The sequence below is a fragment of the Accipiter gentilis genome, chromosome 21 (genome assembly GCF_929443795.1).
Source record: "Accipiter gentilis chromosome 21, bAccGen1.1, whole genome shotgun sequence".
In the NCBI taxonomy this organism is placed as follows: domain Eukaryota; kingdom Metazoa; phylum Chordata; class Aves; order Accipitriformes; family Accipitridae; genus Astur; species Astur gentilis.
Window position 1 is genome coordinate 26,686,048 of NC_064900.1, and position 26,281 is coordinate 26,712,328.

Here is a 26,281-nt window from a genome sequence, read left to right on the forward strand (position 1 = left end):
ATGTTCTTAAGTTTCGATGACTACATTGCGAGCTTCAAACCCCTATATTCTACAATTTTTACCTTTTGATCAAACCCAGCTTATATAAAATTTTAACTTATCAGAATATTTGTAACAACAGGATTTGTACTTGTTCAGAAACCTACAATCCTCTTCTGCCCGGAACAGCTTTTGAACTGCTTCTTCAACGAATCTTACATGGACTAGTCTTTCATAAGAAATAAGACTCACAGGGATTTCATGATTCAGCAAACTCTTTCTCATGTCCTCATGCCATGTGATTTCTTCTTCAGAAAAACTAACTCCACCTCAAAAAAAGTCCAGTTCCTTCTCCCATACCTCCTACAGGAAGTCTGTTAATTTTCCTAGTTAAATCCAGCTAATATGAGTATCTCCAATTTTTAAAGATATTTAAGTGTTTCTTTCCCACTCTCCTGGTAATATGGTCCTCTTATCAATTCAGTGCCCAAAAGAGAGGCACTGTGTTTTAGTTAGGAAAAAACATAAGTATACTGAGAATAAATATTTGGAATTTATTGCTAAAAAAAAATCTGTTGTAGAAATAAGATAAATTTATTTAAGAAGGACAGAAATTAACAAATGGAATGTCTTAACAAATTTTTCATTGTTTGTATTCATTTTGGACACACTTTTTTCAAAATGCTACAGCTCATACAGCTTATAATTTTAATGTAAATAATATCAAATAGAGTTGATTAAATAATATTAAATAGAGTTGATATCAGATCATATAATCATGGTGCTCTCTTCTAGCCCTCAAAAGAGCTACTGGCCAAATATATAAGCAGTGTACACCAGCTTATATATAATCATATTTATTTGTATGTGTATAAAGTATACCGAAATATATGCTAGCACATCCAAAGAAGAGCAATGAAGCCGGTGAAGGGTTTAGAGCACAAGTCATGAGGAGCAGCTGAGGGAACTGGGGTTGTTTAGCCTGAAGAAAAGAAGGCTGAGGGGAGACCTTATCGCTCTCTACAACTACCTGAAGGGGGGGTTGCAGTGAGGTGGGTGTCTGTCTCTTCTCCCAAGTAACAAGTGATAGGACAAGAAGAAATGGCCTCAGGTTGCACCAGGTGAGGTTTAGATTGGATATTAGGAAAAACTTCTTCACTGAAAGGGTTGTAAAGCATTGGAACAGGCTGCCCAGGGAAGTGGTTGAGTCACCATCCCTGGAGGTATTTAAAAGAGGTGTAGATGTGCTGCTTAGGGACATAGTTTAGTGGTGGACTTGGCAGTGTTTATGGTTGGACTTGATGATCTTAAAAGTCTTTTCCAACTGAAATGGTTCTATGATTCTATATTACAAGTGTATAAGTAACTTCATTCTAAAAATACTGATACTATCTCCCATACGATATTCTGGGTGTTTCTGTATTGGAGAAAGAAAAGGAAAGTATTAGATCTTAACTTATGAGCAATTAGTATCTAATCATAGAGTTTATATTGTATATACATGTATATATAGCATAGTATATATACTGTGTTTATAAATTGTCCTGATCCAATGTCAGGGAAGGTTTCGATATGATCCCAAGAGCGAGATTAAGACACAAACGAGGTCAAATGCCATACACCCAAAAGAGCTTTTATTATCTAAAGTATCAAAAGTGGAAAACGGTGGCGATAGGATAGAATGGAAGAAAAAGTAGAAATTAAGCAAGCAGCTGGGATAAGATTGCTAGGATAGTCACCACCACAGATCCAGTGGCATCCTGCTGGTCCTCAGGCAAGCAGTCAGTGGTGGGAGTTGCAAAGACAGTCACTACCATGGATCCACCAGTGTCCCATTGGTCCTCAATCTTCAATTCTTTGGTGATGAAGAAGGCCACCACAGCTTGTCTCTACGGGTTTTTATAGGGCATATTTCAATGATGTCATGTGCTGCAGGTTTTGTCTATGACACGACCTTCCTGTGGTCAACACCAGATCAGCTCCAACCCTGTCTCCTCCCCTGGATGCCTCAATGGCCTGGTAATGGTCCTTATGGACAGAGGAGTGTCCTGCTTAAACAGGCCATCTTAGAGACAAAGGGCTCGAGACAAGCAGTTCACAGTTCCTTGAGATGACAGCCCGGTCCCTCACACCTAACAGTCTTTGAGGCAAATGGTTCAAGATAACAATTCAGTCTCTTACAGACTTCAATAGGAATTCTGAATAAGACAGGAAAATGTACTAGTTCCTGTTCTTTAGAGAGTCATATCTTTTTTCTAAAGTTTAGCTTTTCAGTGCAGAAATAATATTCTATAGTTAAGTTTCCTGAGGTTACCGCACAACCTGCAAAGTTTACTTGTAGTTCTACTTGAGTATCATAAGAGAATTCATATTTGTAATAAAAATGCTGTTGCCTAAGTTTTAAATGTATGTGTACGTGTTTATATAGATACATATGATACAACGCCACAAAAATGCATATAAAGCTCTGGAATGGATGTCACTTGGCTTTCAACAAATTACATTGTAAGTATTTGTGCATAGTGCATTTAAGTGCTGTATTTCAGCACTTAGAAGTAAATCAGTTGTTAATATATGGGGTCCATTAGTATTGAAAGTGTCAACAAAAAGTAACAGCTGTGCATATTCATGGCTATTAAAATATGTTTAGCTATGGAAAAATGGAATTACCAGTATTCATTTGAAATAATTACTATTAACTAATGTGATGCCTCATCAATAAAGCGTGCAATTGACCTGGTTAAAAAAACGTATGGCCAGGAAATTTCATACAACTTACAGTGACTCAACAAAAATAAATGTTGGCCATATTCTAAGAAATTAAATAATTAACCTGCAAAAGATACATTGCATTATCAAATCCCATCTAATAAATAGGATATGCAATGCAGACCAACCCATGTTGATGAGACTTTTTGTTTTAAAGAACATTTCAACAAAACTCTATCATCTCCAGTGATTTCCTTCTACCCTGTTAGAGTGCTGAGTAACAGGATTTGTCTCTCATTTAGGAGAGTCTGGTAAGGTCCCACTCAAACTTTGCTGCTACACGTATTTTCAGATGCCAAGGCAATTTGCCAAGAGTGCCCATTCGTGGCCCGTAGCTCTAACTTTCAGTTTCACTTCCGTTCCTTTCCTTGCTAGTATACTTCCACGTAAGCCGTCTTCTTCAGGAGTATGCCACAAGGCATGTATACTATCCTTCAAAAATTATCTTACATGTTTGTAAGAGACTGCATCCGATGTTTGTCTCAACATTGGTGGGACGTCAAAGTGCCACCTGCCACCACTACCATAGCAATGGAGCAACAGTCAGACTGCAAGACTAGAGACTTTCTGTGAACTCGAAGTTGATTCCGAGAAACTTAACCTAACTCCCATGCATGTGCCCAGACCAGGGGCCTAGAAAACAGAGGGGCTCAGAGACCCCTGGTGACCACCAAAGACTCTTTGGAGCCCCCAGTGATGGTATTAGGCATGCGTACCACTGCTGGGTGGTGGGTGTGGTTAAACAAAACAGTTCTTAGTATATGCTAAGTAATTCTCGGAAGGAATATGAATATGCAATGTGACAACCCAATAAAAGAGCAAAGACGATGAATATCGGAAGGAACATCCTCCCACTGGTCTTGAAGAATCGGACTGTTGGGACGCTACAGCTCCATGGTGCAGCTATTGCAACAAACTCCTTTCTTTCTTTCTCTTTCTCTTTCTTTTGCATTTGTGAACTTGTGTTGGGCAAATAAAGTTACCTTGCGCTTGACTCCGTTTTGAGTCTTAATTCTGTTCCCAAGAATACGAGCAAAACCTCACTTCAGTTTATGACTGGCATGTGACAGTGTTCCAACTTTTGTCCATGGATAGTAGATTTTTAATTCTTACTTCTGTCTGCTCAGCTACCTTCTTTTCCTACTGTACAAACATTTGAGGGACAGTGGGATTTTCTCGGTCCTGCCTGAAACTAGATGGTATGTGGCTGATAAACTGAGGCTGTGGAGGTGGTCAGAAGTCAGCTTTGTATCTCCTGCATATTTATCATCTAGAATTGTAGAACATCTTTGAATAATGCTACATAGGATCCACCTATACCTTTCCGTATACAATATACAATAAAGGAGATTAATAACACAATATTATTCACTTTATTTAAGTGTTAATTCTTTCTTTTTTGTGTTCCAAACGAATGCTGCTTCTAAAAAGAGCTATGTGTTCTCCCAAAATAATAGAGTTCTGTTGGCAGTTAAATAATAATGCTTTAAAGGCAGTTAAGATTATTTGACACTTTCCATGACAAACTCTTGTTTTCAGATGATTACAACTATACAAAACATAAAGAAGTTCAGTTGATGTTTTCCATTTCAGACATCTAAGATTGGGGGGTTTAAAATTTTTTTCAGGCAATATATTCATTCTTTTCAAAAACAAGATTAGAAAAAATGCATTACTTTGTTCATATCAATCAATAAATAGAACTTGCACATATGATTGGAAACTGTGAGACTTTGTCAATGATATTTGAACTTTGCAAGAATTAGTCTTGTTGAATGTTCCTAGAGCCTTGCCTATTTCATTCTGCTAAATGATGTCTAAATGTACATTTATACGGGTTGTGGTGGGTTGACTCGGCTGGATGCTAGGTGCCCACCAAAGCCGCTCTATTACTCCCCTCCTCAGCTGGACAGGGGAGAAAAAAATACAATGAATGGCTCGTGGGTCACGATAAGGACAGGAGATGCCCTGGGTTCAGCTGGGATAGAGTTAATCTTTACAGGAACCTGGGAGGTGGGGGCATAGCCAGGGCAGCTGACCTGAACTAGCCAAGGAGCTATTCCATACCATGGGACATCCTGCCCAGTATATAAATGGGGAGCGGGCCGGGGGTGGTCTCTGTTTTCAGTGGGGGAAGTGGCAGAGTGTCGGGTTCCGGGTGGTGAGCAGTTGCACTGTGCATCACTCTTTTTGTATACTTTTTCCATTACTGCCATTGTTGTTGTTGTAATTTCTTTGTGTTTGTCCCAGTAAACGGCCTTTATCTCAACCCTCGAGGTTCCAGTTTCTTTTTCTTTTCTCTCCTCCGTCTCCTCCCCATCCCACCGGAGGGGGGCGGAGGAGTGAGCGAGCGGCTGCGTGGTCCTTTGTTACCGGCTGGGCTGAAACCACGACAGGAGAGATCACTCACCAATTACCATCATGGGCAAAACAGACTTGACTTGGGGAGAATTAATTTAATTTATTACCAATCAAATCAGAGTAAGGTAATGAGAAATAAAACCAAATCTTAAAACACCTTCTCCCCACCCCTCCCTTCTTCCCGGGCTCAACTTTATTCCCAATTTTCTCTACCTCCTCACCCACCAGCAGCACAGGGAAATGGGGAATGGGTGTTGTGGTCAGTTCATTACACATGGTCTCTGCCGCTCCTTCCTCCTCAGGGAGAACACTCCTCATATTCTTCCCCTGCCCCAGCATGGGGTCCCTCCCACAGGAGACAGTCCTCCACAAACTTCTCCAACATAAGTCCTTCCCATGGGCTACAGATCTGTCGTGGTTTAACCCCAGCTGGGAACTAAGCACCATGCAGCCGCTCCCTCACCTCCTTCACAGTGGGGTGGGGGAGAGAATCAGAAGGGTAAAAGGGAGAAAACTGATGGGCTGAGATAAAAACAGTTTATTAGGTAAAGCAAAAGTTGTGCATGCAAGCAAAGCAAAACAAGGAATTGATTCACTACTTCCCATTGGCAGGCAGCTCTTCAGCCATCTCCAGGAAAGTAGGGCTCCATCATGCATAAAGGTTATATGGGAAGGCAAACGCCGTAACTCCGAACGTGCCCCTTTTCTTTCTTCTTCCCCCAGCTTTATATGCTGAGCATGATGTCATATGGTCTGGAATATCCCTTGGTCAGTTGGGGTCAGCTGTCCCAGCTGTGTCCCCTCCCAGCTTCTTGTGCACCCCCAGCCTACTTGCTGGTGGGGTGGGGTGAGAAGCAGGAAAGGCCTTGACGCTGTGTAAGTACTGCTCAGCAGTAACGAAAACATCCCTGAATAATCAACAGTTTCCAGCACAAATCCAAAACGTAGCCCTATACTAGCTGCCATGAAGAAAATTAACTTTATCCCAGCCAAAACCAGCACAAGTTCTTCACAAACTGCTCTATTGTGGGTCCTTTCCATGGGCTGCAGTCCTTCAGGCACAGAGTGGTCCAGTGTGGTTCCCCTGCGGAGTCACAAGTCCTGCCAGAAAACCTGCTCCAGCATGGGCTCCTCTCTCCACAGGGCCACAGGTCCTGCCAGGAGCCTGCTCCAGTGTGGGGTTCCCATGGGGTCACAGCTTTCTTCAGGTGCATCCTCCTGCTCCAGCATGGGGTCCTCCATGGGCTGCAGGTGGATACCTGCTCCACCGTGGACCTCCCTGGGCTGCAGGGGAATCTCTGCTCTGGTGTCTGGAGCACCTCCTCCCCCTCCTTCTTCACTGACCTGGGTGTCTGCAGGGTTGTTTCTCTCACGTATTCTCACTCCTCTCTCTGGATGCAGTTTCTGTTGCACAGGGGTTTTTTCCCCTTCTTAAATTTTTTATCCCAGAGATGCTACCACTGCCACTGATGGGCTTAGCCTTGGCCAGGGGCGGGTCCTTCTTGAAGCTGTCTGGAATTGGCTCAGACACAGGGGAAGCTTCTAGCACCTTCTCACAGAAACCACCCCTGTAGCCCTCCCACTACCAAAACCTTGCCATACAAATGCTATACACATGTCTAGACTTACATTGATGCATGTTCACAGAAAGAGTTTCAAGTTTCATGATATTATTAGATATTTATCAGAGTTTACTATACAACTGCACATTTGCTGTCTTCAGAATGGCACTGAACACAAATGATTGTAGGTGCTCAGCAGGACTTTCACAAGTTTGTTCTCTCCACCGTTCACACTAAAGAATCAGTCCATATTTCTACACTTGCAGTGTAAATAACCTCAGGCTCTAACTACACTAATATTGGAGATTGCTAGTGAGAACTGAGAAAGTATCTCAATCTGTGCTCACTCATGTCTGGATGGATTATCCTTGTTTCGCATCTCAGTGGACTGGAATGAAGGGAAGTCTAATGAATATGGTCATCTGTAGCTTGAGAGTCTGGTGGAAAATGAAGGATGTGACAGTGTAATTGGAGAATGTGTCGTTATGGATATGCACAGGGCAGGTGGATTCTTGTATTAACTAATATTCAATTGCTTCACTTTGCAATCCTAATATTCTTTGAGAATTTTTTTTTTTTTAATCGTGACAATTTTTTTTTAAATGTCACCTGAAGCTGCAGTAAGGAAGACATACATTGGATCACGCTCCTGTAAGGAGTATAACCAAAGACAGACACTTTCCTTCCAAGAAAGAATGATCCTTGTACATCAAGATCTAACAATCCATTGCTATAGAAAATGCAGTTTTGCAAGTTTACTGAAATAAAATAATTCAAACTTCTAAATAAGATTTGCTCATTAATTCTAATTTGAATATGTGTTTTCATAAGAAACTCTCAGGCCACCTCATTTTGGGGGTTTGTTGTCATACAGTATTACATATATATGTTTCCAGATCATGAAAACATGCTAATCCACTGTATGTAGCTTCCTGTGCTCTGGCTGCCTGTGTTGCAGTGCCTGAATTACAGGAACATAGAAAATAGAAGTAGTAAACTTAATTTCCTATTACAGTGTGAACACCTTTCAAAATAAGGAAATGGCAACTTCAGTGCAGTGCTCTCCGTAAGCAACACGAGTAACTGACTTACCTGTTTGTAACTTTACAGTGAAAAAAAATACAGAAGAAATTATTTTATGTGCTTCAACTCTCTTGTCAGATTTTGAAGATAGGAGCATGGAAACACACTATTGAATTAAACACTTAGTTCATATAACAACAATTCAGAAAGTTAAACGCAGTGTAAAGAAACTGTTAAGCAGGTGCATTAGATAAACAGTATCTTTCTTTCCAAACCTTTTGTACAGAAGTATAGTCTCATAAAATGTGCTTCCCCACTGCAAGTACAAGCATTACAAGCATGTGCAATTAATGTATTTTTTAATAAGTACCAATATTTTTAGATCATTTTAGCTAGGAAAATATTTCTGAATCTCAAAAATCCTTTGTATCCCTTACAATAAAACCTTTCAGTGTCCTAATCGTTTTTTTCTGTGTTTCAACTGTTCATATAAATTCAGTCATGAATCTTCTGTTGAATCATATGTTTTCTACAGTTCTAAAATAGTTGCCTATATTAGTTTGGCAATGTAGGGCAGAATATGGGTTCCTGTTTTTCATAGAACATAATATAAAGATCGTTTATCTGAGGTAACAAAACATTTTGTAAGTACTCCTTGAGGGAAAGTATTTTACTCAAATGACCATTTTGTTTTCACAAGACAATAATATTAATAATGCTCAATAAGTCATTCAAAGCTTCCTTTCTGAACCAAAAACTATTCTTCTAAAGCCATTAAATACAAATATTATGGTACCTAGTTTTCAGATTGAATTTCCACAATAATCATTATTTTCTGCCTTGCTTGTAACATGTTTTTATTGGTGTATTAGCTTCAGAACTACCAAATTATCATATTTCTGGACTAAGCCTCCAGACAGCAGAATGTCAGCTATCAATGCAAAAATCTTTTTAGTGTTATGAGAAAGGTACATAATATTTTTGTGCAATCTAATTTAAAAAAGACTCTAGCTTTGTAGAAAATAGTACTAAAGATTGAATAAATTGTGCTAAAAATCAGATTTTATTAATGACCATAACTCAGATTCAGTGTACTAAATAAGCCACTATTAGTACTCGTTGAAAAAAACTCTACTCATAATATCTGAGTATTTAAATTACATTATATGATTTATAGTCAGTGTGTGTTTTTTGTTGATATTCATAGAAATTGAAGTCTTTATTCTAAGAATCTAAACAAATACAAGCATTTATCTGGTATTTAGACAGCATAGAATTAGTTAAAATGTTTGGATATGAGGAGATCGTGTATACTAGAGTTAGCTTATGGAATTCTGCCATATGTAGCATGTTGTACCTGCAAATTTCAAATATCATCATATATTTTTTGCTTCTGTTTTCTTTTTGTTTGGCTCCCTAAACGCATATATCAGCTTTTTACTCTTACACTGCTATACAGAGAGAAAGGAGCTATTTCTAACAGGATAATTTGCAATATTTGGAGCTTATTATGGAAGTTTCCATTTTGACATATCCCCTTTCTCTTTCTAATTTTAGTATAATTGGTCTCATTACATTAAAACTTAGCATTCTCTGGATTTCAGTACATGTTCCATTAAATTTCTTGGTAATAAACCCCATATCTATATCTATATAACTAACTTCCCAAAATTATTTTATTGGATTTCAGACCATGTCCTGCATTCAGAGATAACAAATGTTGAAAGGAACCAGTACCAACCATACACAGACTATTATCGTAAATAACAGAGTAGCTGTACAGTAGCTTTCAGACATGGTTGGATAATTATATGCTGCTATCAACAAAACACATGTGAAATATAATGAGTTAGCACAACAACAAAAAAGCAGAAACTCCACGTTGTGGGGTTGTGTTTGGCTTGTTTTTTGTTGGTGGTATTTTTTTTTTTTATAGGAAGACAAGAGATTTTAGTCATAATTGCTGACTTCTGATAATACTGTATTATTACAAGTAAAAACTTTTAATTCAAGCAAAATCATTTATTCAATTACCCATTTTTTGACATGAACAGAATGACCTGTTCCACACAGAAGCATAAGTTCTCACTTTTTTTTCAAATGTTCTGTTTCCTCTAGCTATAAAAGAAGCACCACTATACTGAGATGTTAATAAGCTCTCTTACAATCATTATAAGGTCTATTCAGCACATCCCATTAATAGTGAACATTTACTGAACAATGGCCTTTCATGTTTTATCCATGAAATGTAATCAGTTATACTCATGATTAAGCCAATGTTGACAGTACAACTATTTAATGGCCAAGAAGGAAAATAAACACCTATTAAAAACTATAAATTAAATTCATTGATACCAGAGCTTAAGGGGAGGGGAAAAAAATTTTTTTTGAGATGCCACTTATGAAAATATGGACTTCAATAACCCAGTTAAGAAAACTGAATTAAATAAGGAAGGTCTTACACCTTAGAAAAAGTAAGAGATAGAAAGCTCTATGTTCTCCAGATGACATTGATGTAAGCACAAAACCAGAAATAGAACTAAAGCTGTTGAAAGGAAATATTCTGTGACTGAAAAAGAAGAAGATAAAGGTACTTCTACAAAATTAAAATTAATATTTCTATGTTGTCTCTTGAATGAGATATTGCTCTTCATTTATCAATTTATATATCTTATCATGGTCAAGTCATGGCAAATTTTTAACTGAAATTATTTAGCACCATGTGGTTGATTTTCTGACTAATGAGAAAGCTTAATAGGAAATAGTGATTTCCACTGAAAATTCTAACTTTTCTTCAAAAAAAAGGATTGAAAATTCTTTTTTAATTATTGTTTTAAAATAAGTTGAAATTTTTCATGGAGGGGACAAACAATGCAAAAATATTTTCTGACAACTGAAAATATGCTTGAGTTGAAATAATGAAAGCAAATACAAGACAGAAGTGTTTTCAAAGCCAGAGCCCCCCCATTCAGCAGAAATTGCATAAATAAGGCAGAAATACAGCATTCTCTATATATCTTACTGCTGAAAAGGAAAAAGGTGGGATTTTCACAGTTTTTCAAAGTGGATTGATTAGATTTTCCTTTAAGTTCCCCAAATTACAATCTGTGCTTAAATCAAATCTAGCAACTTTACAGTCCAAAAAAGTTCTGCTGACCTAAAAGCATACACCGTGATGCTTACTATATATATGATGTACACAAAGTAACCATACATAACAATGTATATAAATTTCCCCTCTCTGAGACACAGTTAATAAGGATCAAAAGATTTTTTTATTTTTTTTTTTAACAAGACTGTGGCCACGCATTATGTTGCAGTCCTTTAAGTGCAGGGTGCTATTATATTGATTAATATAAGTGTGCACAGTGTTACATGTGGATGTGATTAGTCTGAACTTTTAGTTCACCCATAGCTTCTGTTTAGTTGGTTCATGAAATAAATAGATATTGCACCTAACCTGATGTTAGAGCATTCAGAAAATATGCTAAACTAATTTAGGCAGCCTAATGTTTATAGTACTTATTTGTATAGTCAAAGATAAAATATAGAAAAAATTCAGAGAAACACATGATAGAGAGTAGCTTAAAAGATAATAAGGAGGTGCTACTGGAATTGCACAATAATGAGCCATAACTATGACAAGAAAGAACAATGATGGGTATATACCTTGCAGAGGGAAAAGATAGAAAGACTTATTAGTTAAAATACTTCAGTTAAAATAATCAGGAAGAGGCTTGAATGCTGTGAAGATCTGTGAGGGTCCCCTTACACACACACCTCCCAGACAATTCAGTTGTGCCCAGCCCAGGACTAGTCTATGTGCAGAATGAGCTGTCTGTCCACACAAAAGCAGTTTCTTGGTGCCAGGGCTGGTCCGTTCAACACCCCATCAGGCAGGCTACACAAAAGCCATGCTGTTGGGTGTCCTCACCAGGTGGGCAGCCCTGGGATAATGTTACAGTGCCCACACAGGAAAAGGTGGAAAGCTGGTCATGGGTCATTAAGTCTCCAGAAGATCAGAAGCTAATCAAAGCAATTTAGCTAAAGCAATAAATCAGAGTACTGGTCTGGAAAGACACTCATAGCAATTTATTCTATTCACTCACAATCCCCAGAAATTAAAATTGCTTTTCCCATCTAAAGGATTTAACTGTAAGTTACTGTAGATACCATGTACTGATACTCCTAATAGTACCTATTTACGAATTCCCCTAGACTAATGATAAATGATAGTAGGATAAGACACTCTGATGATGCAATTAGACATTACTCCTATGATTTCAGTGTAATTATTACAATTTATAACAGCTGAATATCTGTCAATGAGTATTTCACATGGAGCCACTGGGATAAGTATAACCCAAACTGTTCTTATTTTTTTTCCTTTTCATTTGGTCTACAGAGCTAAGCAACTCATTAAAAGTGAATCACTTCACTGAGCAACATCATATGATTAGTAAACAAATGCCTAATGCCAGAAAGTATTTTTCCACTTCCATCAGCTTCCATGTCTCTTTATCTTTGATTGACGCTGAGGAAAAACTGACCTGAATGCTAAGCAAATTGAAAGTACCACAATGCCATAGTGTCTAAATTCTTTTGACCTTTTCCATATATCTGTACGATGGAGGATTCTAAGAGGTAGGAGAAAGCTTCAAACTCACTAAAGTAAAAAAAAAATATTGATGAAGTGTTTAGATTTTGGTGGTGGTTTGCACTGTCAAAATCTCTTTAGGAAGTTTGAGGTGCAGGTAAGAGATATTTGACCTTCTTCCTTTCAAGAAGTCTACCTGGTGTCAGCTTTCGTAATTCATATTCAAAATTTCTTCTTCTGATGTTTGCTTTTTTTCAGGTATATTCATGTGAGTTCATCTCCTCATTTTTCAGCATAGGTCCCCCCCAACAAACACACCCACCCCCTGCCTTGGAACATCCCATAATAGAAATGGTCTAAGATTCTTATCAACTTCAATGGTCTTCTGGGAAGAGTGAAAATCAGTAATGACTGAATGATCAATACTATTTGGTTTACTATTTGTGGCTTTTTTTGTGTAGGTTGTTTTTTTTTTTTTCTTTAGCCAGCCTATCACAGGTAGCTATGATATAGTCCACATGATCACTGAAGCTGGATACATCACAGTTCTGTATAACACAGAACATCTGTGCGATTGTATGGGAAGTATTATGCTAATGTTGGATACAGAAAATGCAGGGCCCCAAATGGTTTCAGCCATCTAAATCCAGAGATTTCAGTCTGTGAATTTCTCCTAGGCTGTAATTTCAGCACACAAACTGTTCAGGAGCAAGACTGATTTAAAGCATTCCCATTCTTCTCAAGTGTTCATTGCTGTCTATGGACTGCACATCACCACTGTGTCAGCACATCAGAGTTATTTTTATAGCTGAGCTATGAATCTGATTAGAGAAAAATGGCAGATTATAAAGAAAAAAAGGAACAAAAAAATATGTCTGTTTTGTACTGTTTAATTTTCTTCAGATCATTTCTCAGATGCCATTGGCAATGTGTAACAAAACATGTAAAGAAAGAGCAAGATGAAGGGATGGGAATGAGCAGTGAAGCCACTATGGAGGTAATGCTCCAAAACTAGTATTGTTGCAGAGCAGTTCATATTATTAAACATGGCTTCAGTTTCAAAATTAAGGTTTCTAAGATGAAGTCTTAGTTAAGCGTATAACCACACATACCTCAGTCTTCTCAGTCTTGAAAAGGCTAACCTGCCCAAGATATATCTTTCATTTAAACTGTCCAACAATATTTAAGTTGAAATGACTTTTCTTGCCTCTTCTTTAGTAAGTGTTGCTCGGGCATGACTACTAAACTAGGATTATCACAAAATACAATGTAAACTATTGTTTTATTTGAGGAGGGCTTTGTAAGGAAAACAAAAAAATCAACTGAATGAATGTGCAGCAAGAATATAGAAATATCATCATCTGCTATTTTAGTTATAATTGTAAAGAATGTAAAAGATGAAAAAATAAAACAATTCAGAGATATGGTGTACATTCAGTAATGATCATTGCAACTGCCTTTTAAGAGTGGTGGGAAAGTTTGCTATGATGTCTCTTCCACAGTGCAACATGGGAGCTAGGTTAGTCCTGGCAGCAAGAAAGCTATGCCAGAACAAATCCTTCTGTTATTAGGACATAATAAGAAGCATGTGGTGTGCCATGCTGGTACAGATACTCTGCCACCAGCATTGGTACTGCGTTGTGCTCTGTTGCTATACCAGCATATTCAGAAGCAGTCTAGACTTTCAACATGGTGCTGAATTCTGTAACGTAGTCATGCCATTAGTGCTCATTCAGTGGTTTAGAATTGTAGCTCAACAGTATATATTACTTTTTGTTTGTTTTTTTTTTTCTTTCACACTGGTGCACAGAACAATTACAATGTAATAAAGTGAAAGCAGAGATTCATGTGTGTGCCAGAAAACCTAACTCTTCTTTTGGATTGCAGCGTGACACAGTCTCTGTCTCTCTTTCAAACATATTCCCAACACAACTCCCAATACACCAACCAAGTTAGTGACAATGCCATCATAATCATGGTGATCTCTTGAAAACTTTCACTTTAGAAACTTTAGAAAAGTTATCTCTAGCTAAAATAACACGAAAAAATGCCTAGTTTAAATTTGGCATTTGAATGAAACTTGCATCATTCCTGAGTGTCATACTCTGAATCTCTTGTATGCCTTTGGCTGTCACCCATAGGCAAACTAAGCAAATAGTAAACTCCACAGCAGCTCAAACATTCCTTGGGCTAATAGGCGTACTTATGAGGGAGGATAATAGTTAGCCATCACAGAAAGGGAAAATGAACTTTGCTTTACTTTGTAACCTGAAATACACACTTTTATCAACTATTGACAAAATTTGCATTTGACCTGATTACTTATTAGTGCAGCACTTTTTTTTTCCCCCATTTTTTTAAAATATTCAATAAAGTCCAAAACTAAAACTAGTGGGTATAGAAAAAAAGCAGCTTTCAAATACTTAGATTGGTCTTAAGACAGGAAACAATCTCTCTTTTAATCATTTCCCATAAAGCAGGGTGAGTAATGTATCAGAATAAAAACTCTCAAGGAAAGAAATTCAGTCCTGTGCACAAGGTACTGTGGTGTACTTGTTGAGAAAGACTAATGTATGCAGGTAGACACATGAGCAAATTTCCATTTTAATAATTCTTTGCTATGTGTCATTGAGGAACTCAGTTTACTATCTTTAAACATGTACCTCTGTGTCAGAGACTTGGTGGAAATTGAGAAGAGTTGTTAATTCACTAATTCAAAGGCAGGAGGAGAGATCAGAATTAATTTATTTCATGAGAAGGTAAAGATTTAAATAGGATAGTGCAGAAGTTCTTGGTTTGAATAAAGACCTGATTTCAGGCAAAGGCAGGGTAAAAGCTATAGCTAGATGAACACCTGAAATCCCCTTTTGGAAAATGTATAGAATTAATCTAATGAGGGTTCTGGAAGGTATTTATTGGGAAGCCTATGTCACAACTAGGAAACCTTTAAACTGATTTGTTTTGAAAGGTGATTATGGAGTGGAAAACTAATTTATTCAAAGCCCTCAAAATAGGTTACAGTGTGGGTAGGAGTGTGGTACAGGGTGCAGATGGTTATTGATGGAAGAATGAAGATATACAGTGATATTTCTCTGGGCAAATGGCAGTCTTGATAGGAACATGTTTTCTGAAAATAGGTCTCAGAAAAGCCAACTGTAAAGGAATAAATTTCAGACCCCATTTCTAAGAATGCCAGGGACAAATCAGCTAACTCATAGGTTATAATCTAGCTGAATTTCTCCCTCTTCTTTCCTTGAAAGAGTACAAATACAGTGAGAAAACTCAAGTCCTTCACAAAGATCATCATATATAAATTAATAAAAAAGGTAAAACTCAGACACTGTTATCTCAAGAGAGAAAAATAGATTTAAACAATGTATACGTAAGATCCATCACAATTCAATTTTGAATACTTTTATAAAAGCTAAAATCTAGTTAGTTAAAAATTTACTCCTTTTAGCCACACACTGTCAGACTCGTAATCATCTCCTAACAAATGCATGTATTAAGACTGCAATGGCTCTTATAGTCCATTAGAACAGTCTCTTTTATTCAAAATTTCTTCTGTTCCACAGAATAGCAGCAGGGGTTTTGTTGCTTTGTTAAAGGACACCGAATTTTATTATAGAACTTCATCCTGAAGGCTGGCATGATTTTAATGAGTCAGTTTATAAAATATTGCAAAGTTTGGCATATTAGTTAAGTCTCCCTCAGGAGACAGAGGTTCATTTTTTTCTAGTCTTTCACAATTTTAGTCACTTTAGCAGACAGTTCCTCTGCCCCAGTTCCTCTCCCTGAATGAAGAAACACTTTGGATTTTTTTTCCAGTTTTTTCTTTCTCTGTTTTGCTCTTGTCTAATAGTAAATGTTACAGAGGAGACATTCATTTCAGTTTTTGTAGACTACCCATTATGATGAGACCTGAAAACTGAATTGGAATCATTATTATTAGCACATATTAGCAGTTATTATTAGCAACATATTAGCAGTGTTGCATTTTCTTACATCAATTTTCTCTTTCCGTTTGCATCATATGTCATTGCTGACATAGTGTTTAGATTTCTATTGCTGACCAAATCTGCACAACTGAAGTAGATGAAAATGGTTCAGTTTCAGCTATACATTTCAATAATTCCAAGACTGACTTAAAGAGTTAACTCTGCATGTAGTATGAGAACACAATAAGATCACATTTACCCTAATAACAAAGGCTGGTTTAATAATGCTTTCCTAACCAAGTTTTCTTTCTATGGAATCTGAAAGCATGTATGTGTATATTTTTACTGACAGACTAGGAAATACCATTTTTCAGTTTTGCCTTTTTTTTTTTTTCCAATTTGGATGAATATCAATTTAGCCTCCACCACATTAATTTTCTTATTACTGGCATGCAAAATTATGTTTCATTAGGTACAAAGAAATGTCTAGTCAGGAGGCTAAGTAAAATGTTTCCAAGTTCATTTCAAGCATAATTATTAATTTAATTCTTAAAATTATAAACTCATTTGTTCATGAGGCCTTATGTATCACCCCAGATGTTTGTTAGCAAAAATGGCTTACACCATTATAAAGCTGCTGTTTTAGACCAGCTTGGGATCTGACCTCCAGAGCATTCATTAAAATGCAGGATTTTTGGACAAGTATCCAGAACGTGACAGCCACCAGAATGATTGTCCCACAGAAGTAAAAATAGCATTTGGGAATCGCTGAAATGTTCTAATCTTTTTCCCGCTTGTTGTTTTATTTTTCTTTCCTACAAAGCTCTATCACACTCATTTGGGTTCCAATACTGATACAGTCACAAGGTCTTTTGAATGCTAACAATGCACAGCATGTGCTTGTGTTCTGCAATATCTAAAAGTTCATTTTAAAAGGATGGATTCAACCTGAATGTTTATTACATTGGTGATAATGTTCTAATGTTCAAGAAGCAGGAGTTATTCACATTATAGAAAGGTATTCATGGTATACAACTAGGCTGGGGTTTTCTACATTGCCCTTTACAGTGTGCTGCCTCTTACTTGCAAAAGAATGCATCACAATGCTGTCCCTCAGTTGTCCTATGACTGAAGTTTTTTTTACATTAAACCACAAAAGACTGTGGTTTACTTTCCACTGGAATCCACTAACTGGCCTACAGTAGAAAAGAACAACTCCATTCTTTCCCTAGCCATCTTCATTTGTTTTTTTTCTCACTCTTTGAAAGTAAAAAACCCCATAACATCACCCCTTCACCCACATAAAATCTGCCTAGAAGATCTGTGTACCCTAATGTACTTCTCCAAGTAGGGAGTTGAATTCCATCTGTCTATATGGACCTGGTGAATTCAACATTTCAGTTCCTTCTTAGCTTGAGAATTAAAAGACCAGACAGGCTCTGGTTAATTATAGATAGCAATACATGTAAAAACTGTAAGGGAAAGAAAGCAGTATAACAGCAGAATATATTTAGATCAATAGTCTTAGGTGACATTGCAGAGGATATTGTTCTCCAGATACAGACTTCTGGAAATTTTGAGTAGGATGCTGTACAGATATTACCTAATTTGCACAGAAAGAGTCTGAAGTAAGCAAACAAACAAACAAACACACCAGACAAAACAAGCAAATAACTTACTTTACATTGAAGATCTATATATTGAAGAAAATTTTTATTTGTGTATTTGGCTGCTATGCTGGAGGTATATAGTTTCATTTGTAGCAATGATTATGTTTGTGTTTATCCTGTACTTAAGACAGTAAATAGCCTTTCTTGTCCATACAGTCCCCCTTTTTAATATGGTTCTTTGTAGTACATTTGAAAAGTATCCAAGATCTGATTATAGACACAGTAATTACAGCATTATCTCGAAGACTGCTCCTAACTCCTTTCACAGCTCACTTTTCCACTGAAGCTAAATCCAGCTCTGTGAGACTAATCAATACTGGGAAGATTTATGGTATTACTGTAGGTCATAACTGAGAACAACTTAAAGCCCTTTGTTACAATTCAGAATATACCTATGAGCTAGGATAAAGAGAGATAAAACTCCTCTCACTTCAATAAAAGATAAATAGATTTTTTTTAAAGGTATCACCATATATAACAGATATTCACATCAGTATCATGAGAAGGATTAGTAATTTTGTTTACTAGGGTATATTGATCTTTACTGCTAAAAATTAGTCGTTGAAAATACTAGGAAGTACAGGAGAAGAAAGTGCTTCAACTAATCTTTTTTCTTAGGCCATGCAAATAGCCTGTTAAGAGTTCCTTCACATTATTTCCTTGAATTAAATGACCTCAATTCTCATTTTATATTTAGCATGGGCAATTCTCATTTTATGTTTAACATGGGGACAAACCAGAGCAAACAAAAAACAATAAACTTGACTGATCTTCCTGTACTTTCCAGTTCAAGTTTGTTAGATGCAAAATGGCTCAGAAAGAGAAAACTGAAGCCGTTAGCTTTAATGTGCACTCCAAATTGGAAAACAGCAAAAATGAAGAGGTAGCTATGAAACTTCTATTGCAGTTAATCATATTCCTCATAACTCCATATCGACATGAAAAAATGTGTAGGAGGGGAAAAACAATTACCAAGCTTTGTAAGAAGGTTTGCAGGTCTCATTTTGTTTTGAGGATTTTTTCTTTGTTTGTTCTTGTTGTTGGGGTTTTTTCCCCTAGAAAAGAGAACTCTGCAAAGACCATCTGGATTGTGTAGCCCTGCCTCCTGATATCACAGATCACCACTTCAATAACTTAAGTGATTCACCTGAAAGCTCCAGTTTAAAGTAGCTATGGATTTGTTCCAATCCTGTGCCACTTTTCACCTGCACTTCTTTAAAACCCCTAGTGAAGTTACAATGCCCCAGTGCATCAAGGCAAAGGTGTATGGCAGGGATATCAACAGCATGAATGTGCTGACACCATCAGTCATGAAATGACAGCATGAAGAGTCGAGCTAAGCTCTCTTCAAAACTGGCAAATGAATCAAGCTGTCTGTCAGGACAGGACAAGATGAAAACAATAGTTTTCTATGGGAGGAAAAGAAAAGAATTGCAGAAATGCCAAGGTAGATGGCACCAGAATGAGCAAAATGGATAGCTTCTTTTCCTGGGAGATAAGGACCGTGACAGATCTAAGGAGGTCCTAAAGTCGATAGGGGTGAGGCCTGAAATCCTGAACTATCTGAAGCTGATACAGAGGGTTATAATGACCTTTTTTGTGCAGAAATCAGACTTCTGAACACAAGCTTTTCTCCCTTGCTCCATATGAGAACATATGTATTTTGAAACAGCTGATAAAAGGAAGATCACTGGCCTTTGAAACTCAGTGTTTTGAGTACTTTACCACATTAACTAGCAAAATTATGTCAGAAGTAAGTTGACCAAAATATGGGCAAGCAGTTTTTCCCAAGGCAGTAAGGAGATAGTGTAAATTCTTTCTTGTTCATTTAACAGATTTGTAAAAGTACCTTTTTCAGACTAATCAAGTTGAAGACAGTAAGTCACCTGGCAGCCCATGAGTTCAAAGTACTATCGAATGGTGAAGCACACCAAGACTGTAGCTGTTGAGGTGTCAGGTGCAGTAGATAGGAGGAGGTGGCTTATTATATGTGACTGTCTCCCTACAGCATCTGTATGGGAGTGGTAAAAGAGCATTCTAACTGTGAAGCTGTTGCAGAAATTCTCTCATGGAATTCAACTTTGAACATATCAATAGCTGATGTGTAAACTTTTTTTTTGTGTGCCTTTTGTCTTTTATGATACATAACGCATTTTTCTCTCTTGTGTTAATCCTTCAGTCTGACACATGAGCTATGTCTTCCACATCTTCAGATTACTACACTTAACATGCAAAACTGCTCATAAAAGTCTGTACAGAAAAGGTCCCTAATGCATTTCCAAGCATTCTGAATCTCGCATGGGCTCTTAGGGGAGCAATGTTCTGAAATATTGTCAGGGCTGAGTAGCCACAGTGGTGGTGCCTTGGGAAAGTATGCCTTGGCTATGCCTGCTGTAGGAAGCAATACATTTCAAAAGTAGGAGGGAAATTGCTCATTTCTGCTGAATGACAAGATGGATTTGAATAAAAAACAATGAAATGAAAGCCAGTGGTATATTTCTGAAATCAGAAATATTGCACAGGACGATATTTATGATCTATCTAGAGAAAATACAATGTCCTTTCCTTCGTTGATATTTGTATGCCATGATCATTTTTACAGTAGGTGATAAATAGCAGCATACAATGCCTATTATAGAAAGCATAGAAAACAAATTACCTTAAGTATCCCAAGGAACTGCAGAATCTTCTAATTTATTAATTGTTTAAATTAAAACAATGTTCTGTCTAGCTCTACTTCCATAAACATTTTCGATAGCATGATGGGACCAGAGTTGGTCATTCCTGAATAATCTTCTGCTATGCTCATTTGGAAAGAATATATTTTCTAGTATTTTGTGCATCCCTGAAAAGTAAAAAATACCATTTTTAAAAATTAATAGAATTTATGTTACAGGAAAAATTGTGTTGCTCACAGTTTAGAAAACTTGTTTCTGTCTCCAAAAGCATTCAATTAAAGGTGATGCAGCTTTTGTCTCTTCAAAGTGATGCCTCTGAAGAGAGAAAGAAATCTGTCCAAATGCATGTTTTAAAGCTATTCTATATGGTTTGATGTTAACCACATTCCATACAGGTAACTGTAACATATCAACCTTTGGCCCTGTGTAGTATGCAAACTTGATTTACCATCCTTTCACAACTTTCTATATTGAACTTCATTTCTTGTAACCCTCTGTGTGTATTTTTTCCAACGGAGAACATTACATATTTTAGCCACTTTTCTTCCCCCCCCCCCCCAACCCCAATGTTCTAGGCATGTCTGGAAAGCTTTAATATAACTGTACACATACTGTAAATGTACAGATGAATCCACCCATTCTGGTATAAAAATGAGTTTATTTTTTCTCTCCTAGCTCCAGAATATAACTTTTTCAGAAATGTCTTTACTTATAACTAACAACAATTTACAGAAACTAAACAGAAAAAAACCCCACACTTTCTTCAAAATAAGAGTGTTTCCAGAAAAGCTGAATCATGTGTATATTCCTGAATATTTATTTAGCTCAAGCTGATGGACACCAAACCAAAATATCCATATGTCTACAGGTTAGTCAAAATCCACTTGTCAGCTAAGCCACAGTGAATGACTCTGCATGCATTCTTAGCTTATTCCTTTAATTATTTCAGTTTAATCCATCTATGGTGCTTCTATACTCTTCGCCCATAGGTTTAAACTAATTCCTGCACAGTCCATTTGAATCACAGGAATTTCTTTCTTTTAATCAGTATTCTGTCTCCTTAAAAACTGAAGAAGTAAGGCTGGTCTTCACGTAGCTCTCTCCATAACACTTGGACTTCAGAAATGAAAGAAGAAAGTGAGCAGTGCTGCAGAGGGCTCAGATTTCTGCAGTGCCAGCGAGATCTGGTTGGGGCAAAAGAGCAGACTCCTTAAATGTAACAGAAATTAAAGCTTCACTGGTAGGAATTAATCTTTCTAGCATAGAAATATCTATGCAGCTGCTGAAGATGAACAAATCATAGGCAAGAGAGTGCATCTTCCAGAAAGGGGGCATTACATAGTTCAAGAAGTGAGACACCAAGATTTGAAGATCTCAAAAACTCCCAAGCTAGAACTTCAGAAAATAGGTGGGCAATAGATTCCCAACAGCCTAGAAATAATCAGATCAAAAGATGTTTTTCTTAAAGGGAAAAAGTGTTATATGGGAAAAATTGAATTCTAGAACTGAGATTGACTTTCACTTTTGAAAGAGTAAAAAGAAAAATAAACTGCACGGGACTGGAGAACCAGTTCATGACTTCAAACTGTGAAGGTCCTTGACAGTAGGATACAGGTAACGGATACATGGTCTAAGTTCCTCCAGAAGTGTCCTCCAGAAAACTAGTCTACTATTACACAGCTTCTGTTTTTCTCCATTTTATAAAGTATTTGCCCCATGTCCAGTCAATCATAGAATCATAGAATCAGAATCATTTAGATTGGAAAAGACCTTCAAGATCGAGTCCAAACATCGTCCATGCCCACTAAACCATGTTATAGGGTACCCCATCTATGCGTTTTTTCAATACCTCCAGGGATGGTGACTCAACCACTTCCCTGGGCACCCTATTCATACAATGAAAGGGGCTATTAGAATTCATACCAGTTTGCCTCATAGTTCCTTGAATGTTGCATTTTGTGACTAAAACAGGGTTGGTAATTAGTGTTTATGCTACATACATGTCATAGTATGTATGTGTGTGTACTTATATACAAGTATACTGTTACTTTGCTCCTTTTTGTGCAGTAGTAATAGTATAGAGCTAAATTGCTTTTAATACAAAATATATGACATTATTGATAACAATTATTAAAAAAAAGTCATACTATTGAAGGCCAACCTACTGATGATTCTTAAGCTTAGTAATTATGGAGTAATATTTTCAAGATCCTAAGCATCCATAATAACTGTATGGAGGCTTTCTTGTTTCTGGGCTGGTTTTCTAAGAGTAAAGGTTATTAGAATTAGAACAGCTCTTATGAACTTTACCATGGCAGTTTGTAGAGTAAATTGAAAAGCACTTGAAGTCACTCTCAGTGTGCTTTTATTCACACTATATTTTCAAAGTAATGAATCCTATTTTAGCCTATTAAACATGAAATTGATTTTTAGGTGAGAATGCAAGTGCTATTTCAGCTAAGTTTATTATTCCATTGGTATTAATTTGTAGTTTTTGAAGGCCACATTATTTGAAATCATACAATCTTTGTAAAGAATTATGAACATTCAAAGCTTATTACCATCTCCTTTGTATTTCTTAATTACATTGGCTGGTGTATGACATCATAGGCCTATGGATAGAAAGGTTTTTGTGAATACTCCTCCTGTAAATAACTGTATGGGGAAATGACTACATGTAAATCTGTGTTCTTTAAAATATAGTGTGTCAGGTTCACTACCAGATCAGATTCCTTGTTATCTACCAAGTCAGTAATTCCACAGATACCGTGTATTGTTTTCTTTCCTCATATCTGCTATGCCTGTAAATATTTGCACATATGACATTAAAAAGATTTACACTACAAAAATAAGAGGTAAGATTTTCTGGCAAGATTATCCTTACCTCACTCTACATACAGACTAGAATCAAGCAAGGATAATCTCATGAGAATGTCTTCTTCCTCAGGAAGCCTGCAGTTCACAAATGAGCTGGCATTTCTGTCTCTAGTGAGGCATCATATCCATCATTATCCAATACCACAGCAGTCAAAACAGGTCTTAAGTGTGGACCAGCTGCAGCTTATTCTTTTACCCAGTACTTAAGTGCAGTGTTTGCAAGGTATAACCAAAAAAACCTATTTCACATCTGTGAATATTAATTCTATTTCTGTACATGCTAGCCATGCTGGAAGCTGTTAATTCTAGTTCAGTTCTAGTGAACTTAAAATAACAGTCAATTCACAGGTTTTTATTCTTGCTTCTCTGCAGCACAGCCCTGATTCCAGGGCTTCCACTGCCACAGACAGCTCGAGCTGTCACCCCTATCTGCAGCCCTTAAGGGACATCTTAGGTGGCTAAGCAGGGGAGATGGGGGAACTGCAAAAAGGCTCAGAAATACCCACTTCTGAACCTTAGCAAGTTCTTTCTGCTCCTCTTTGAACTGCTTGGTCTCAAACATGGAAATGATGGCAAAAAGGAAACTGAGTGGAGGAGAAGTCTCATGCTCTCTTATCCTGCTTCTAGACCAGTTGCTAATTAAAGGCTAATGCAGTTTTCTGTACTTGTTGAGTCATTTATATGCCTCATTAGTTGGCAGGTATACCCAAGACACTGATGGATACAGTGATTTTTTCCCAAGCATGGGGAGAATAGCTCTATCCTGTACAAATAACCACACTAATATGCAAATGAAGATATTTGCTATTCATAAATACTTATTCTCATGTCAAATGTTTCAGCAAATTGACAAGCATAAACAGGACTACATGATTCCAACACATCAAGCACAAAAGAAATGAAGTAATAATGAATAAACAGACAATATCTATTATTCAAGAGTAGGTTTGTTTCAAGTCATTATGAACAGTAGTTACAGTCATAGGAATCAGTTTGATCAGAAAGAGGAAAATGGATTAATTGGTCAAAAACTATTTCTTTAAAATACCTTGGTGAGGTCTAGTTTACAGAAAAGATTGAGTTAATATTTGTTAAAACTCTGATCCCATTAGCTGAAAAGGATTTCATATCAGTTATATTTGATTGCTTGACTCCTAAGAACTGCAGCTACCTCTGATCTGGCTTACTATTTTTCCCCTAATTTGATTAATTAGATAATCCTTAAAACAGTTAATACCTTAAATTCATGACTCTACATATAACTATGAAAAGAGTTTGCAATCTATACTCCTGTTGAAATGTCTATACAACTATTTTCTTTGCTTTCTTTAGCACAGTATGCAAAAAAACTTCACACTTATTTGATTCACATTGTATCATCACTCCAAACTATTATTTTTCTGAAATACAGAAGACATGGCTTATAAATCATTCTTTGAAATAGTATCCAGTTTTGGGCTTTCATCATTTTACTTCTTGCATAATTTTTCACAAACAATTCACAAACAATAAACATTTTGTATACTCGTATTTTTTTTTTAATACAAGTATAACCTTAGATATCAATGTCAGTTTGTGAGCTTATCTAACTGACTAAGAACAACTTTTCAGTGGTTAATTTGTAGTTTACCATGTTGCTCTATAGACATTATAACTATTTTCACAAATCGATCATTAAGAGATTTTTTTTTTTTTTTTTAAATGCTCAAACAATTTTAATGTAATAAATGAGAACATCTTCCTGGGCTGCAGCCTAAGTGGCTTTTTTTATGGTACTCTGTGGTATAAATACACTAACATAAATCAGATAACCTTTTGGGGGGACTTACTGATTATATGCATAGTAAAATCTGGAGTTAAAACTGTCACTGAACATTCTGGGTTTGTGTGGTGGGGTTTTGGTAGTGGAGGATGGAGCTACAAGGGTGGCTCCTGTGAGAAGCTTCTCGAAGCTTCCCCGCTCCAAGTCAGAGCTGCTTCTGGCCAAGGCCGACCCAATCAGTGATGGAGGTAGCACCTCTGGGAGAACAGATTTAAGAAGGGGAACCTGCAGCGGAGCAGGGAGTAGGATGTGAGAGAAACATCTGTGCAGATACTGAGGTCAGTGAGGAAGTAGGGGGAGGAGGTGGGCTGGAGGAGGTGATGCCCCTGCAGCCCATGGTGAGACAGCAGGCTGTCCCCCCACAGCCCATGGACGGGAGAGGGGGAGCAGATACCCACCTGCAGCCTGGGGAGGAGCCCACGCTGGAGCAGGTGGATGCCGCTGAAGATGGCTGTAACTCCATGGGAAAGCCTGCAATGGAGCAGGCTGTGACTGAAGGACTGCAGCCAATGGAAGGGACCCACGCTGGGGAGCAGTTCGTGAAGAACTGCAGCCTGTGGGAATGACTCACGTTGGAGAAGTTCATGAAGGACTGTCTCCCGTGGAAGGGCCCCCATACTGGAGCAGGGGAAGAGTGAGGAGTCCTCCGCCTGAGAAGAAAGGAGCGGCAGAGACAACATGTGATGAACTGACTGCAACCCCCATTCCCTGTCCCCCTGCACTGCTGGATGGAGAAGGTAGAGAAAATGAGGAGTGGAGTTGAGCTGGGAAGGAGGGAGGAGTGGGGAAAGGTGTTTTATGATTTGGTTTTACTTCCCATTATCCTTGTTTTGATTTGATTGATAGTAAATTAAATTGATTTAGTTTTTTCCCCAAGTTGAGTCTGTTTTTTGCCCATGACCATAAGTGGTGACTGATCCCTCCCTGTTCTTGTCTCAACCCATGAGCTTTTTTTTTATTTTTTTCTCCTTATCCCACTGGGGAAGGCTGGGAGGAGTGAGTGAG